Source organism: Ipomoea nil, unplaced genomic scaffold, assembly GCF_001879475.1.
Source record: "Ipomoea nil cultivar Tokyo-kokei standard unplaced genomic scaffold, Asagao_1.1 scaffold1732, whole genome shotgun sequence".
Classification (NCBI taxonomy): domain Eukaryota; kingdom Viridiplantae; phylum Streptophyta; class Magnoliopsida; order Solanales; family Convolvulaceae; genus Ipomoea; species Ipomoea nil.
This window is the reverse complement of record NW_017618160.1, coordinates 1-14937: the sequence shown is the minus strand read 5'-3', so window position 1 is coordinate 14937 and position 14937 is coordinate 1. Positions and strand designations below refer to the sequence as shown.

The window sequence follows — 14937 nt, the reverse complement described above, 5'->3', positions numbered from 1 at the left end:
CATTATCAAAGTTGTATTTCTTCGTCTCGTAAGTGGTTAAAAATTTGATTCATACTAATTTTGTCATATTTCTATATTTGTTGAATCCATAAGTGGTTAAAATTTTTATTTATATACCCATAAACCCTCGTAAGTAGTTGAAAATTCAATTTTCATCTCATTTTAAATGCTACTTAGGGTAGCGTTTCAAAAATTAACTAGTATTTTAAACTTTCTTTGTTTTACCAAATAGAAGTTATAGCTTGGATTCAACTTAAAATATGTCATAATCTCTAAAATAAATTCTTCCAAACAAGATAATATTGGATTATATCCAATATCCTCTCCTAAACTATACATGCATATTATTGAGTAGGCCTTCTTAGCTCTGGTAGAGCGCGTGGCTTTTAACCATGTGGTCGGGTTCGATCCCCACAGACGGTGATTGAAATTGTAGGTTTAACAAAGTTGTATTTTCTTGATCTCGTAAGTGGTTAAAAATTTGATTTATATTAATTTTTCATATTTGTATATTTTCTTGAATCCATAAGTGGTTAAAATTTTCATTTATATACCATAAACCCGCTCGTAAGTAGTTGAAAATTTAATTTTCATCTCATTTTAAATGCTACTTTGGGTAGCGTTTCAAAGTAAACTATTATTTAAAACTTTTTGTTTTACCAAATAGAAGTTATAGCATGGTTTCAACTTAAAATATGTCATAATCTCTAAAATAAATTCTTCCAAACAAGATAATATTGGTTTATATCCAATATCCTCTCCCACATTATACATGTATATAATTGAGTTGGCCTTCTTAGCTCAGTGGTAGAGCGCGTGGCTTTTAACCACGTGGTTGTTGGTTGATCCCCACAGACGGTGAATGAAATTGTACACTAAAGTTGTATTTTCTTCGTCTCGTAAGTGGTTAAAAATTTGATTCATACTAATTTTGTCATATTTCTATATTTGTTGAATCCATAAGTGGGGATTTTGTCATACCATAAGTTAAAATTTTATTTATATACCATAAACCCTCTCGTAAGTAGTTGAAAATTCAATTTTCATCTCATTTTAAATGCTACTTAGGGTAGCGTTTCAAAATTAACTAGTATTTTAAACTTTCTTTGTTTTACCAAATAGAAGTTATAGCTTGGATTCAACTTAAAATATGTCATAATCTCTAAAATAAATTCTACCAAACAAGATAATATTGGATTATATCCAATATCCTCTCCTAAATTATATATGCATATTATTGAGTTGGCCTTCTTAGCTCAGTGGTAGAGCGCGTGGCTTTTAACCACGTGGTCGTGGGTTCGATCCCCACAGACGGTGATTGAAATTGTAGGTTTAACAAAGTTGTATTTTCTTGATCTCGTAAGTGGTTAAAATTTGATTTATATTAATTTTTTCATATTTGTATATTTGTTGAATCCATAAGTGGTTAAAATTTTCATTTATATACCCATAAACCGCTCGTAAGTAGTTGAAAATTCAATTTTCATCTCATTTTAAATGCTACTTTGGGTAGCGTTTCAAAGTAAACTATTATTTAAAACTTTCATTGTTTTACCAAATAGAAGTTATAGCATGGTTTCAACTTAAAATATGTCATAATCCCTAAAATAAATTCTTCCAAACAAGATAAATATTGGTTTATATCCAATATCCTCTCCCACATTATACATGTATATAATTGAGTTGGCCTTCTTAGCTCAGTGGTAGAGCGCGTGGCTTTTAACCACGTGGTTGTTGGTTTGATCCCACAGACGGTGAATGAAATTGTAACATTATCAAAGTTGTATTTTCTTCGTCTCGTAAGTGGTTGAAAATTTGTTGATTGTTGAATTTGTTGTATATTTGTTGAATCCATAAGTGGTTAAAATTTTTATTTATATACCCATAAACCCTCTCGTAAGTAGTTGAAAATTCAATTTTCATCTCATTTTAAATGCTACTTGGGTAGCGTTTCAAATTAACTATATTTTAAACTTTCTTTGTTTTACCAAATAGAAGTTATAGCTTGGTTTCAACTTAAAATATGTCATAATCTCTAAAATAAATTCTTACCAAACAAGATAATATTGGATTATATCCAATATCCTCTCCTAAATTATATATGCATATTATTGAGTTGGCCTTCTTAGCTCAGTGGTAGAGCGCGTGGCTTTTAACCACGTGGTCGTGGGTTCGATCCCCACAGACGGTGATTGAAATTTTAGGTTTAACAAAGTTGTATTTTCTTGATCTCGTAAGTGGTTAAAAATTTGATTTATATTAATTTTTTCATATTTGTATATTTGTTGAATCCATAAGTGGTTAAAATTTTCATTTATATACCATAAACCCCTCGTAAGTAGTTGAAAATTCAATTTTCATCTCATTTTAAATGCTACTTTGGGTAGCGTTTCAAAGTAAACTATTATTTAAAACTTTCTTTGTTTTACCAAATAGAAGTTATAGCTTGGTTTCAACTTAAAATATGTCATAATCTCTAAAATAAATTCTTCCAAACAAATAATATTGGTTTATATCCAATATCCTCTCCTCAACTATACATGCATATTATTGAGTAGGCCTTCTTAGCTCAGTGGTAGAGCGCGTGGCTTTTAACCACGTGGTCGTGGGTTCAATCCCCACAGACGGTGATTGAAATTGTAGTTTTACAAAGTTGTATTTTCTTGTTTCGTAAGTGGTTAAAAATTTGATTTATATTAATTTTTTCATATTTGTATATTTTCTTGAATCCATAAGTGTTAAAATTTTCATTTATATACACATAAAACCGCTCGTAAGTAGTTGAAAATTTAATTTTCATCTCATTTTAAATGCTACTTTGGTAGCGTTTCAAAAGTAAACTATTATTTAAAACTTTCATTGTTTTACCAAATAGAAGTTATAGCATTGGTTTCAACTTAAAATATGTCATAAACCCCTAAAATAAATTCTTCCAAACAAGATAAATATTGGTTTATATCCAATATCCTCTCTCACATTATACATGTATATAATTGAGTTGGCCTTCTTAGCTCAGTGGTAGAGCGCGTGGCTTTTAACCACGTGTGTTGGTTTGATCCCCACAGACGGTGAATGAAATTGTAACATTATCAAAGTTGTATTTTCTTCGTCTCGTAAGTGGTTAAAAATTTGATTCATACTAATTTTGTCATATTTCTATATTTGTTGAATCCATAAGTGGTTAAAATTTTTATTTATATACCCATAAACCCTCTCGTAAGTAGTTGAAAATTCAATTTTCATCTCATTTTAAATGCTACTTGGGTAGCGTTTCAAAATTAACTAGTATTTTAAACTTTCTTTGTTTTACCAAATAGAAGTTATAGCTTGGATTCAACTTAAAATATGTCATAATCTCTAAAATAAATTCTACCAAACAAGATAATATTGGATTATATCCAATATCCTCTCCTAAACTATATATGCATATTATTGAGTTGGCCTTCTTAGCTCAGTGGTAGAGCGCGTGGCTTTTAACCACGTGGTCGTGGGTTGATCCCCACAGACGGTGATTGAAATTTTAGGTTTAACAAAGTTGTATTTTCTTGATCTCGTAAGTGGTTAAAAATTTGATTTATATTAATTTTTCATATTTGTATATTTGTTGAATCCATAAGTGGTTAAAATTTTCATTTATATACCCATAAACCCGCTCGTAAGTAGTTGAAAATTCAATTTTCATCTCATTTTAAATGCTACTTTGGGTAGCGTTTCAAAGTAAACTATTATTTAAAACTTTCTTTTTTTACCAAATAGAAGTTATAGCTTGGTTTCAACTTAAAATATGTCATAATCTCTAAAATAAATTCTTCCAAACAATATATATTGGTTTATATCCAATATCCTCTCCTCAACTATACATGCATATTATTGAGTGGCCTTCTTAGCTCAGTGGTAGAGCGCGTGGCTTTTAACCACGTGGTCGTGGGTTCGATCCCCACAGACGGTGATTGAAATTGTAGTTTAACAAAGTTGTATTTTCTTGATCTCGTAAGTGGTTAAAAATTTGATTTATATTAATTTTTTCATATTTGTATATTTGTGAATCCATAAGTGGCTAAAATTTTCATTTATATACACATAAACCCGCTCGTAAGTAGTTGAAAATTTAATTTTCATCTCATTTTAAATGCTACTTTGGGTAGCGTTTCAAAGTAAACTATTATTTTAAACTTTCATTGTTTTACCAAATAGAAGTTATAGCATGGTTTCAACTTAAAATATGTCATAACCCCTAAAATAAATTCTTCCAAACAAGATAAATATTGGTTTATATCCAATATCCTCTCCCACATTATACATGTATATAATTGAGTTGGCCTTCTTAGCTCAGTGGTAGAGCGCGTGGCTTTTAACCACGTGGTTGTTGGGTTTGATCCCCACAGACGGTGAATGAAATTGTAACATTATCAAAGTTGTATTTTCTTCGTCTCGTAAGTGGTTAAAAATTTGATTCATACTAATTTTGTCATATTTCTATATTTGTTGAATCCATAAGTGGTTAAAATTTTTATTTATATACCATAAACCCTCTCGTAAGTAGTTGAAAATTCAATTTTCATCTCATTTTAAATGCTACTTAGGGTAGCGTTTCAAAATTAACTAGTATTTTAAACTTTCTTTGTTTTACCAAATAGAAGTTATAGCTTGGATTCAACTTAAAATATGTCATAATCTCTAAAATAAATTCTCCAAACAAGATAATATTGGATTATATCCAATATCCTCTCCTAAACTATATATGCATATTATTGAGTAGGCCTTCTTAGCTCAGTGGTAGAGCGCGTGGCTTTTAACCACGTGGTCGTGGGTTCAATCCCCACAGACGTGATTGAAATTGTAGTTTAACAAAGTTGTATTTTCTTGATCTCGTAAGTGGTTAAAAATTTGATTTATATTAATTTTTTCATATTTGTATATTTCTTCAATCCATAAGTGGTTAAAATTTTCATTTATATACACATAAACCCGCTCGTAAGTAGTTGAAAATTTAATTTTCATCTCATTTTAAATGCTACTTTGGGTAGCGTTTCAAAGTAAACTATTATTTAAAACTTTCATTGTTTTACCAAATAGAAGTTATAGCATGGTTTCAACTTAAAATATGTCATAATCTCTAAAATAAATTCTTCCAAACAAGATAAATATTGGTTTATATCCAATATCCTCTCCCACATTATACATGTATATATTGAGTTGGCCTTCTTAGCTCAGTGGTAGAGCGCGTGGCTTTTAACCACGTGGTTGTTGGTTTGATCCCACAGACGGTGAATGAAATTGTAACATTATCAAAGTTGTATTTTCTTCGTCTCGTAAGTGGTTAAAATTTGATTATACTAATTTTGTCATATTTCTATATTTTTGTTGAATCCATAAGTGGTTAAATTTTTATTTATATACCCATAAACCCTCTCGTAAGTAGTTGAAAATTCAATTTTCATCTCATTTTAAATGCTACTTAGGTAGCGTTCAAAATTAACTAGTATTTAAACTTTCTTTGTTTTACCAAATAGAAGTTATAGCTTGGATTCAACTTAAAATATGTCATAATCTCTAAAATAAATTCTTCCAAACAAGATAATATTGGTTTATATCCAATATCCTCTCCTAAACTATATATGCATATTATTGAGTTGGCCTTCTTAGCTCAGTGGTAGAGCGCGTGGCTTTTAACCACGTGGTTGTGGGTTCGATCCCCACAGACGGTGATTGAAATTGTACATTATCAAAGTTGTATTTTCTTGATCTCGTAAGTGTTAAAAATTTGATTTATATTAATTTTGTCATATTTGTATATTTGTTGAATCCATAAGTGGTTAAAATTTTCATTTATATACCCATAAACCCGCTCGTAAGTAGTTGAAAATTCAATTTTCATCTCATTTTAAATGCTACTTTGGGTAGCGTTTCAAAGTAAACTATTATTTAAAACTTTCTTTATTTTACCAAATAGAAGTTATAGCTTGGTTTCAACTTAAAATATGTCATAATCTCTAAAATAAATTCTTCCAAACAAGATATATATTGGTTTATATCCAATATCCTCTCCTCAACTATACATGCATATTATTGAGTTAGGCCTTCTTAGCTCAGTGGTAGAGCGCGTGGCTTTTAACCACGTGGTTGTGGTTTGATCCCACAGACGGTGATTGAAATTGTAACATTATCAAAGTTGTATTTTCTTCGTCTCGTAAGTGGTTAAAAATTTGATTATACTAATTTTGTCATATTTGTATATTTGTTGAATCCATAAGTGGTTAAAATTTTTATTTATATACCCATAAAACCTCTCGTAAGTAGTTGAAAATTCAATTTTCATCTCATTTTAAATGCTACTTTGGGTAGCGTTTCAAAAGTAAACTATTATTTAAAACTTTCATTGTTTTACCAAATAGAAGTTATAGCATGGTTTCAACTTAAAATATGTCATAACCCCTAAAATAAATTCTTCCAAACAAGATAAATATTGGTTTATATCCAATATCCTCTCTCACATTATACATGTATATAATTGAGTTGGCCTTCTTAGCTCAGGTAGAGCGCGTGGCTTTTAACCACGTGGTTGTTGGTTTGATCCCCACAGACGGTGAATGAAATTGTAACATTATCAAAGTTGTATTTTCTTCGTCTCGTAAGTGGTTAAAAATTTGATTCATACTAATTTTGTCATATTTCTATATTTGTTGAATCCATAAGTGGTTAAAATTTTTATTTATATACCCATAAACCCTCTCGTAAGTAGTTGAAAATTCAATTTTCATCTCATTTTAAATGCTACTTAGGTAGCGTTTCAAAATTAACTAGTATTTTTAAACTTTCTTTGTTTTACCAAATAGAAGTTATAGCTTGGTTTCAACTTAAAATATGTCATAATCTCTAAAATAAATTCTCCAAACAAGATAATATTGGTTTATATCCAATATCCTCTCCTAAACTATATATGCATATTATTGATAGGCTTCTTAGCTCAGTGGTAGAGCGCGTGGCTTTTAACCACGTGGTCGTGGGTTCGATCCCCACAGACGGTGATTGAAATTGTAGGTTTAACAAAGTTGTATTTTCTTGATCTCGTAAGTGGTTAAAATTTGATTTATATTAATTTTGTCATATTTGTATATTTGTTGAATCCATAAGTGGTTAAAATTTTCATTTATATACCCATAAACCCTCTCGTAAGTAGTTGAAAATTCAATTTTCATCTCATTTTAAATGCTACTTTGGGTAGCGTTTCAAAGTAAACTATTATTTAAAACTTTCTTTTTTACCAAATAGAAGTTATAGCTTGGTTTCAACTTAAAATATGTCATAATCTCTAAAATAAATTCTTCCAAACAAGATAATATTGGTTTATATCCAATATCCTCTCCTCAACTATACATGCATATTATTGAGTGGCCTTCTTAGCTCAGTGTAGAGCGCGTGGCTTTTAACCACGTGGTCGTTGGTTTGATCCCCACAGACGGTGATTGAAATTGTAACATTTTCAAAGTTGTATTTTCTTGATCTCGTAAGTGGTTAAAAATTTGATTATACTAATTTTGTCATATTTTGTATATTTCTTGAATCCATAAGTGGCTAAAATTTTCATTTATATACACATAAACCGCTCGTAAGTAGTTGAAAATTTAATTTTCATCTCATTTTAAATGCTACTTTGGGTAGCGTTTCAAGTAAACTATTATAGAAAACTTTCATTGTTTTACCAAATAGAAGTTATAGCATGGTTTCAACTTAAAATATGTCATAACCCCTAAAATAAATTCTTCCAAACAAGATAAATATTGGTTTATATCCAATATCCTATCTCACATTATACATGTATATAATTGAGTTGGCCTTCTTAGCTCAGTGGTAGAGCGCGTGGCTTTTAACACACGTGGTTGTTGGTTTGATCCCCACAGACGGTGAATGAAATTGTAACATTATCAAAGTTGTATTTTCTTCGTCTCGTAAGTGGTTAAAAATTTGATTCATACTAATTTTGCCATATTTAAATATTTGTTGAATCCATAAGTGGTTAAAATTTTTATTTATATACCCATAAACCCTCTCGTAAGTAGTTGAAAATTCAATTTTCATCTCATTTTAAATGCTACTTAGGGTAGCGTTTCAAAATTAACTAGTATTTTAAACTTTCTTTGTTACCAAATAGAAGTTATAGCTTGGATTCAACTTAAAATATGTCATAATCTCTAAAATAAATTCTACCAAAACAAGATAATATTGGATTATATCCATATTCTCTCCTAAACTATATATGCATATTATTGAGTAGGCCTTCTTAGCTCAGTGGTAGAGGCGTGGATTTTAATCACGTGGTCGTGGGTTCGATCCCCACAGACGGTGATTGAAATTGTAGGTTTTAACAAAGTTGTATTTTCTTGATCTCGTAAGTGGTTAAAAATTTGATTTATATTAATTTTTTCATATTTGTATATTTCTTGAATCCATAAGTGGCTAAAATTTTCATTTATATACACATAAACCCGCTCGTAAGTAGTTGAAAATTCAATTTTCATCTCATTTTAAATGTTACTTTGGGTAAGGCGTTTCAAAGTAAACTATTATTTAAAACTTTCTTTATTTTACCAAATAGAAGTTATAGCTTTGTTTCAACTTAAAATATGTCATAATCTCTAAAATAAATTCTTCCAAACAAGTATATATTGGTTTATATCCAATATCCTCTCCTCAACTATACATGCATATTAATTGAGTAGGCCTTCTTAGCTCAGTGGTAAGAGCGCGTGGCTTTTAACCACGTGGTCGTGGGTTCATCCCCACAGACGGTGATTGAAATTGTAGCTTTTAACAAAGCTTGTATTTTCTTGATTTCGTAAGTGCGTAAAATTTGATTATACTAATTTTCATATTTCTATATTTGTGAATCCATAAGTGGCTAAAATTTTTCATTTATATACACATAAACCCGCTCGTAAGTAGTTGAAAATTTAATTTCATCTCATTTTAAATGCTACTTTGGGTAGCGTTTCAAATGTAAACTATTATTTAAATCTTTCATTGTTTTACCAAAATAGAAAGTTATAGCATGGTTTCAACTTAAAATATGTCATAACCCCTAAAATAAATTCTTCCAAACAAGATAAATATTGGTTTATATCCAATATCCTCTCTCACATTATACATGTATATAATTGAGTTGGCCTTCATAGCTCAGTGGTAGAGCGCGTGGCTTTTAACCACGTGGTTGTTGGTTTGATCTGCTACAGACGGTGAATGAAATTGTAAAATTATCAAAGTTGTATTTTCATCGTCTCGTAAGTGGTTAAAAATTTGATTCATACTAATTTTGTCATATTTCTATATTTGTTGAATCCATAAGTGGTTAAAAATTTTTATTTATATACCCATAAACCCTCTCGTAAGTAGTTGAAAATTCAATTTTCATCTCATTTTAAAATGCTACTTAGGGTAGCGTTTCAAAATTAACTAGTATTTTAAACTTTCTTTGTTTTACCAAATAGAAGTTATAGCATTGGATTCAACTTAAAATATGTCATAATCTCTAAAAATAAATTCTACAAACAAGATAATATTGGATTATATCCAATATCCTCTCCTAAACTATATATGCATATTATTGAGTAGGCCTTCTTAGCTCAGTGGTAAAGCGCGTGGCTTTTAACCACGTGGTCGTGGGTTCGATCCCCACAGACGGTGATTGAAATTGTAGGTTTAACGTAGTTGTATTTTCTTGATCTCGTAAGTGGTTAAAATTTGATTTATATTAATTTTGTCATATTTGTATATTTGTTGAATCCATAAGTGGTTAAAATTTTCATTTATATGCCCCTGAACCCGCTCGTAAGTAGTTGAAAATTCAATTTTCATCTCATTTTAAATGCAACTTTGGGTAGCGTTTCAAAGTAAACTATAATTTTAAACTTTCTTTATTTTACAAATAGAAGTTATAGCTTGGTTTCAACTTAAAATATGTCATAATCTCGAAAATAAAATTCTTCCAAACAAGATATATATTGGTTTATATCCAATATCCTTCCTCAACTATACATGCTATTATTGAGTAGGCCTTCTTAGCTTAGTGGTAGAGCGCGTGGCTTTTAACCACGTGGTCGTGGGTTCAATCCCCACAGACGGTGATTGAAATTGTTGTTTTAACAAAGCTGTATTTTCTTGATTTCGTAAGTGGTTAAAAATTTGATTTATATTAATTTTTCATATTTGTATATTTCTTGAATCCGTAAGTGGCTAAAATTTTCATTTATATACACATAAACCCGCTCGTAAGTAGTTGAAAATTTAATTTTCATCTCATTTTAAATGCTACTTTGGGGTAGCGCTTCAAAGTAAACTATTATTTAAAACTTTCATTGTTTTACCAAATAGAAGTTATAGCATGGTTTCAACTTAAAATATGTCATAACCCCTAAAATAAATTCTTCCAAACAAGATAAATATTCGTTTATATCCAATATCCTCTCTCACATTATACATGTATATAATTGAGTTGGCCTTCTTAGCTCAGTGGTAGAGCGCGTGGCTTTTAACCACGTGGTTGTTGGTTTGATCCCCACAGACGGTGAATGAAATTGTAACATTATCAAAGTTTTATTTTCTTCGTCTCGTAAGTGGTTAAAAATTTGATTCATACTAATTTTGTCATATTTCTATATTTGGTGAATCCATAAGTGGTTAAAATTTTTGATTTATATACCCATAAACCCTCTCGTAAGTAGTTGAAAATTCAATTTTCATCTCATTTTAAATGCTACTTAGGGTAGCCTTTCAAAATTAACTAGTATTTTAAACTTTCTTTGTTTTACCAAATAGAAGTTATAGCTTGGATTCAACTTAAAATATGTCATAATCTCTAAAATAAATTCTTCCAAACAAGATAATATTGGATTATATCTAATATCCTCTCCTAAACTATATATGCATATTATTGAGTTGGCCTTCTTAGGTCAGTGGTAAAGCGCGTGGCTTTTAACCACGTGGTCGTGGGTTCGATTCCCACAGACGGTGATTGAAATTTTAGGTTTAACAAAGTTGTATTTTCTTGATCTCATAAGTGGTTAAAAATTTAATTTATATTAATTTTTTCATATTTGTATATTTGTGGAATCCATAAGTGGTTAAAATTTTCATTTATATACCCATAAACCCGCTCGTAAGTAGTTGAAAAATTTAATTTTCATCTCATTTTAAATGCTACTTTGGGTAGCGCTTCAAAGTAAACTATTATTTAAAACTTTCATTGTTTTACCAAATAGAAGTTATAGCATGGTTTCAACTTAAAAATATGTCATAACCCCTAAAATAAATTCTTCCAAACAAGATAAATATTCGTTTATATCCAATATCCTCTCTCACATTATACATGTATATAATTGAGTTGGCCTTCTTAGCTCAGTGGTAGAGCGCGTGGCTTTTAACACCAGTGGTTTGTTGGTTTGATCCCCACAGACGGTGAATGAAATTGTAACATTATCAAAGTTTTATTTTCTTCGTCTCGTAAGTGGTTAAAAATTTGATTCATACTAATTTTGTCATATTTCTATATTTGATGAATCCATAAGTGGTAAAATTTTTATTTATATACCCATAAACCCTCTCGTAAGTAGTTGAAAATTCAATTTTCATCTCATTTTAAATGCTACTTAGGGTAGCGTTTCAAAATTAACTAGTATTTTAAACTTTCTTTGTTTTACCAAATAGAAGTTATAGCATGGATTCAACTTAAAATATGTCATAATCTCTAAAATAAATTCTACCAAACAAGGTAATATTGGATTATATCCAATATCCCTCTCCTAAACTATATATGCATATTATTGAGTTGGCCTTCTTAGCTCAGTGGTAGAGCCGCGTGGCTTTTAACCACGTGGTCGTGGGTTCGATCCCCACAGACGGTGATTGAAATTGTAGGTTTAACGTAGTTGTATTTTCTTGATCTCGTAAGTGGTTAAAAATTTGATTTATATTAATTTTGTCATATTTGTATAATTGTTGAATCCATAAGTGGTTAAAATTTTCATTTATATACCCATAAACCCGCTCGTAAGTAGTTGAAAATTTAATTTTCATCTCATTTTAAAATGCTACTTTGGGTAGCGCTTCAAAGTAAACTATTATTTAAAACTTTCATTGTTTTACCAAATAGAAGTTATAGCATGGTTTCAACTTAAAATATGTCATAACCCCTAAAAATAAATTCTTCCAAACAAGATAAATATTCGTTTATATCCAATATCCTCTCTCACATTATACATGTATATAATTGAGTTGGCCTCTTAGCTCCAGTGGTAGAAGCGCGTGGCTTTTAACCACGTGGTTGTTGGTTTGATCCCCACAGACGGTGAATGAAATTGTAACATTATCAAAGTTTTATTTTCTTCGTCTCGTAAGTGGTTAAAAATTTGATTCATACTAATTTTGTCATATTTCTATATTTGTTGAATCCATAAGTGGTTAAAATTTTATTTATATACCCATAAACCCTCTCGTAAGTAGTTGAAAATTCAATTTTCATCTCATTTTAAATGCTACTTAGGGTAGCCTTTCAAAATTAACTAGTATTTTAAACTTTCTTTGTTTTACCAAATAGAAGTTATAGCTTGGATTCAACTTAAAATATGTCATAATCTCTAAAATAAATTCTTCCAAACAAGATAATATTGGATTATATCCAATATCCTCTCCTAAACTATATATGCATATTATTGAGTAGGCCTTCTTAGGTCAGTGGTAAAGCGCGTGGCTTTTAACCACGTGGTCGTGGGTTCGATTCCCACAGACGGTGATTGAAATTGTAGGTTTAACAAGTTGTATTTTCTTGATCTCGTAAGTGGTTAAAAATTTGATTTATATTAATTTTTTCATATTTGTATATTTGTGAATCCATAAGTGGTTAAAATTTTCATTTATATACCCATAAACCCGCTCGTAAGTAGTTGAAAATTTAATTTTCATCTCATTTTAAATGCTACTTTGGGTAGCGCTTCAAAGTAAACTATTATTTAAAACTTTCATTGTTTTACCAAATAGAAGTTATAGCATGGTTTCAACTTAAAATATGTCATAACCCCTAAAATAAATTCTTCCAAACAAGATAAATATTGGTTTATATCCAATATCCTCTCTCACATTATACATGTATATAATTGAGTTGGCCTTCTTAGCTCAGTGGTAGAGCGCGTGGCTTTTAACCACGTGGTTGTTGGTTTGATCCCCACAGACGGTGAATGAAATTGTAACATTATCAAAGTTGTATTTTCTTCGTCTCGTAAGTGGTTAAAAATTTGATTCATACTAATTTTGTCATATTTCTATATTTGTGAATCCATAAGTGGTTAAAATTTTTATTTATATACCCATAAACCCTCTCGTAAGTAGTTGAAAATTCAATTTTCATCTCATTTTAAATGCTACTTAGGGTAGCGTTTCAAAATTAACTAGTATTTTAAACTTTCTTTGTTTACCAAATAGAAGTTATAGCTTGGATTCAACTTAAAATATGTCATAATCTCTAAAATAAATTCTACCAAACAAGTAATATTGGATTATATCCAATATCCTCTCCTAAACTATATATGCATATTATTGAGTGGCCTTCTTAGCTCAGTGGTAGAGCGCGTGGCTTTTAACCACGTGGTCGTGGGTTCGATCCCCACAGACGGTGATTGAAATTGTTGGTTTAACAAAGTTGTATTTTCTTGATCTCGTAAGTGGTTAAAAATTTGATTTATATTAATTTTGTCATATTTGTATATTTGTTGAATCCATAAGTGTTTAAAATTTTCATTTATATACCCATAAACCCGCTCGTAAGTAGTTGAAAATTTAATTTTCATCTCATTTTAAATGCTACTTTGGGTAGCGTTTCAAAGTAAACTATTATTTAAAACTTTCATTGTTTTACCAAATAGAAGTTATAGCATGGTTTCAACTTAAAATATGTCATAACCCTAAAATAAATTCTTCCAAACAAGATAAATATTCGTTTATATCCAATATCCTCTCTCACATTATACATGTATATAATTGAGTTGGCCTTCTTAGCTCAGTGGTAGAGCGCGTGGCTTTTAACCACGTGGTTGTTGGTTTGATCCCCACAGACGGTGAATGAAATTGTAACATTATCAAAGTTGTATTTTCTTCGTCTCGTAAGTGGTTAAAAATTTGATTCATACTAATTTTGTCATATTTCTATATTTGTTGAATCCATAAGTGGTTAAAATTTTTATTTATATACCATAAACCCTCTCGTAAGTAGTTGAAAATTCAATTTTCATCTCATTTTAAATGCTACTTAGGGTAGCGTTTCAAATTAAACTTAGTTATTTAAACTTTCTTTGTTTTACCAAATAGAAGTTATAGCTTGGATTCAACTTAAAATATGTCATAATCTCTAAAATAAATTCTACCAAACAAGATAATATTGGATTATATCCAATATCCTCTCCTAAACTATATATGCATATTATTGAGTAGGCCTTCTTAGCTCAGTGGTAGAGCGCGTGGCTTTTAACCACGTGGTCGTGGGTTCGATCCCCACAGACGGTGATTGAAATTGTAGTTTAACAAGTTGTATTTTCTTGATCTCGTAAGTGGTTAAAAATTTGATTTATATTAATTTTGTCATATTTGTATATTTGTTGAATCCATAAGTGGTTAAAATTTTCATTATATACCCATAAACCCGCTCGTAAGTAGTTGAAAATTCAATTTTCATCTCATTTTAAATGTACTTTGGTAGCGTTTCAAAGTAAACTATTAATTTAAACTTTCTTTATTTACCAAATAGAAGTTATAGCTTGGTTTCAACTTAAAATATGTCATAATCTCTAAAATAAATTCTTCCAAACAAGATTATATTGGTTTATATCCAATATCCTCTCCTCAAACTATACATGCATATTATTGAGTAGGCCTTCTTAGCTCAGTGGTAGAGCG

The 14937-nt window shown here is 30.0% G+C and overlaps 14 non-coding genes across 14 annotated transcripts; all 14 read left to right on the top strand.

Moving 5' to 3' along the window:
- The first annotated feature begins 1245 nt into the window (after positions 1 to 1245).
- On the top strand, positions 1246 to 1317 carry TRNAK-UUU. Its single transcript has one exon. It is a non-coding gene; the product is annotated as a tRNA-Lys (tRNA).
- An 802-nt stretch (positions 1318 to 2119) lies between these two features.
- Positions 2120 to 2191, top strand: TRNAK-UUU. The gene has a single exon. It is a non-coding gene; the product is annotated as a tRNA-Lys (tRNA).
- Positions 2192 to 2558: 367 nt separating this feature from the next.
- On the top strand, positions 2559 to 2630 carry TRNAK-UUU. Its single transcript has one exon. It is a non-coding gene; the product is annotated as a tRNA-Lys (tRNA).
- A 1247-nt stretch (positions 2631 to 3877) lies between these two features.
- Positions 3878 to 3949, top strand: TRNAK-UUU. The gene has a single exon. It is a non-coding gene; the product is annotated as a tRNA-Lys (tRNA).
- An 810-nt stretch (positions 3950 to 4759) lies between these two features.
- Positions 4760 to 4831, top strand: TRNAK-UUU. Its single transcript has one exon. It is a non-coding gene; the product is annotated as a tRNA-Lys (tRNA).
- An 805-nt stretch (positions 4832 to 5636) lies between these two features.
- TRNAK-UUU lies at positions 5637 to 5708 on the top strand. The gene has a single exon. It is a non-coding gene; the product is annotated as a tRNA-Lys (tRNA).
- A 1248-nt stretch (positions 5709 to 6956) lies between these two features.
- TRNAK-UUU lies at positions 6957 to 7028 on the top strand. Its single transcript has one exon. It is a non-coding gene; the product is annotated as a tRNA-Lys (tRNA).
- Positions 7029 to 9609: 2581 nt separating this feature from the next.
- TRNAK-UUU lies at positions 9610 to 9681 on the top strand. Its single transcript has one exon. It is a non-coding gene; the product is annotated as a tRNA-Lys (tRNA).
- Positions 9682 to 10049: 368 nt separating this feature from the next.
- TRNAK-UUU lies at positions 10050 to 10121 on the top strand. Its single transcript has one exon. It is a non-coding gene; the product is annotated as a tRNA-Lys (tRNA).
- An 814-nt stretch (positions 10122 to 10935) lies between these two features.
- TRNAK-UUU lies at positions 10936 to 11007 on the top strand. Its single transcript has one exon. It is a non-coding gene; the product is annotated as a tRNA-Lys (tRNA).
- An 817-nt stretch (positions 11008 to 11824) lies between these two features.
- TRNAK-UUU lies at positions 11825 to 11897 on the top strand. The gene has a single exon. It is a non-coding gene; the product is annotated as a tRNA-Lys (tRNA).
- Positions 11898 to 12712: 815 nt separating this feature from the next.
- On the top strand, positions 12713 to 12784 carry TRNAK-UUU. The gene has a single exon. It is a non-coding gene; the product is annotated as a tRNA-Lys (tRNA).
- An 807-nt stretch (positions 12785 to 13591) lies between these two features.
- On the top strand, positions 13592 to 13663 carry TRNAK-UUU. Its single transcript has one exon. It is a non-coding gene; the product is annotated as a tRNA-Lys (tRNA).
- An 812-nt stretch (positions 13664 to 14475) lies between these two features.
- On the top strand, positions 14476 to 14547 carry TRNAK-UUU. Its single transcript has one exon. It is a non-coding gene; the product is annotated as a tRNA-Lys (tRNA).
- Positions 14548 to 14937: the final 390 nt, after the last annotated feature.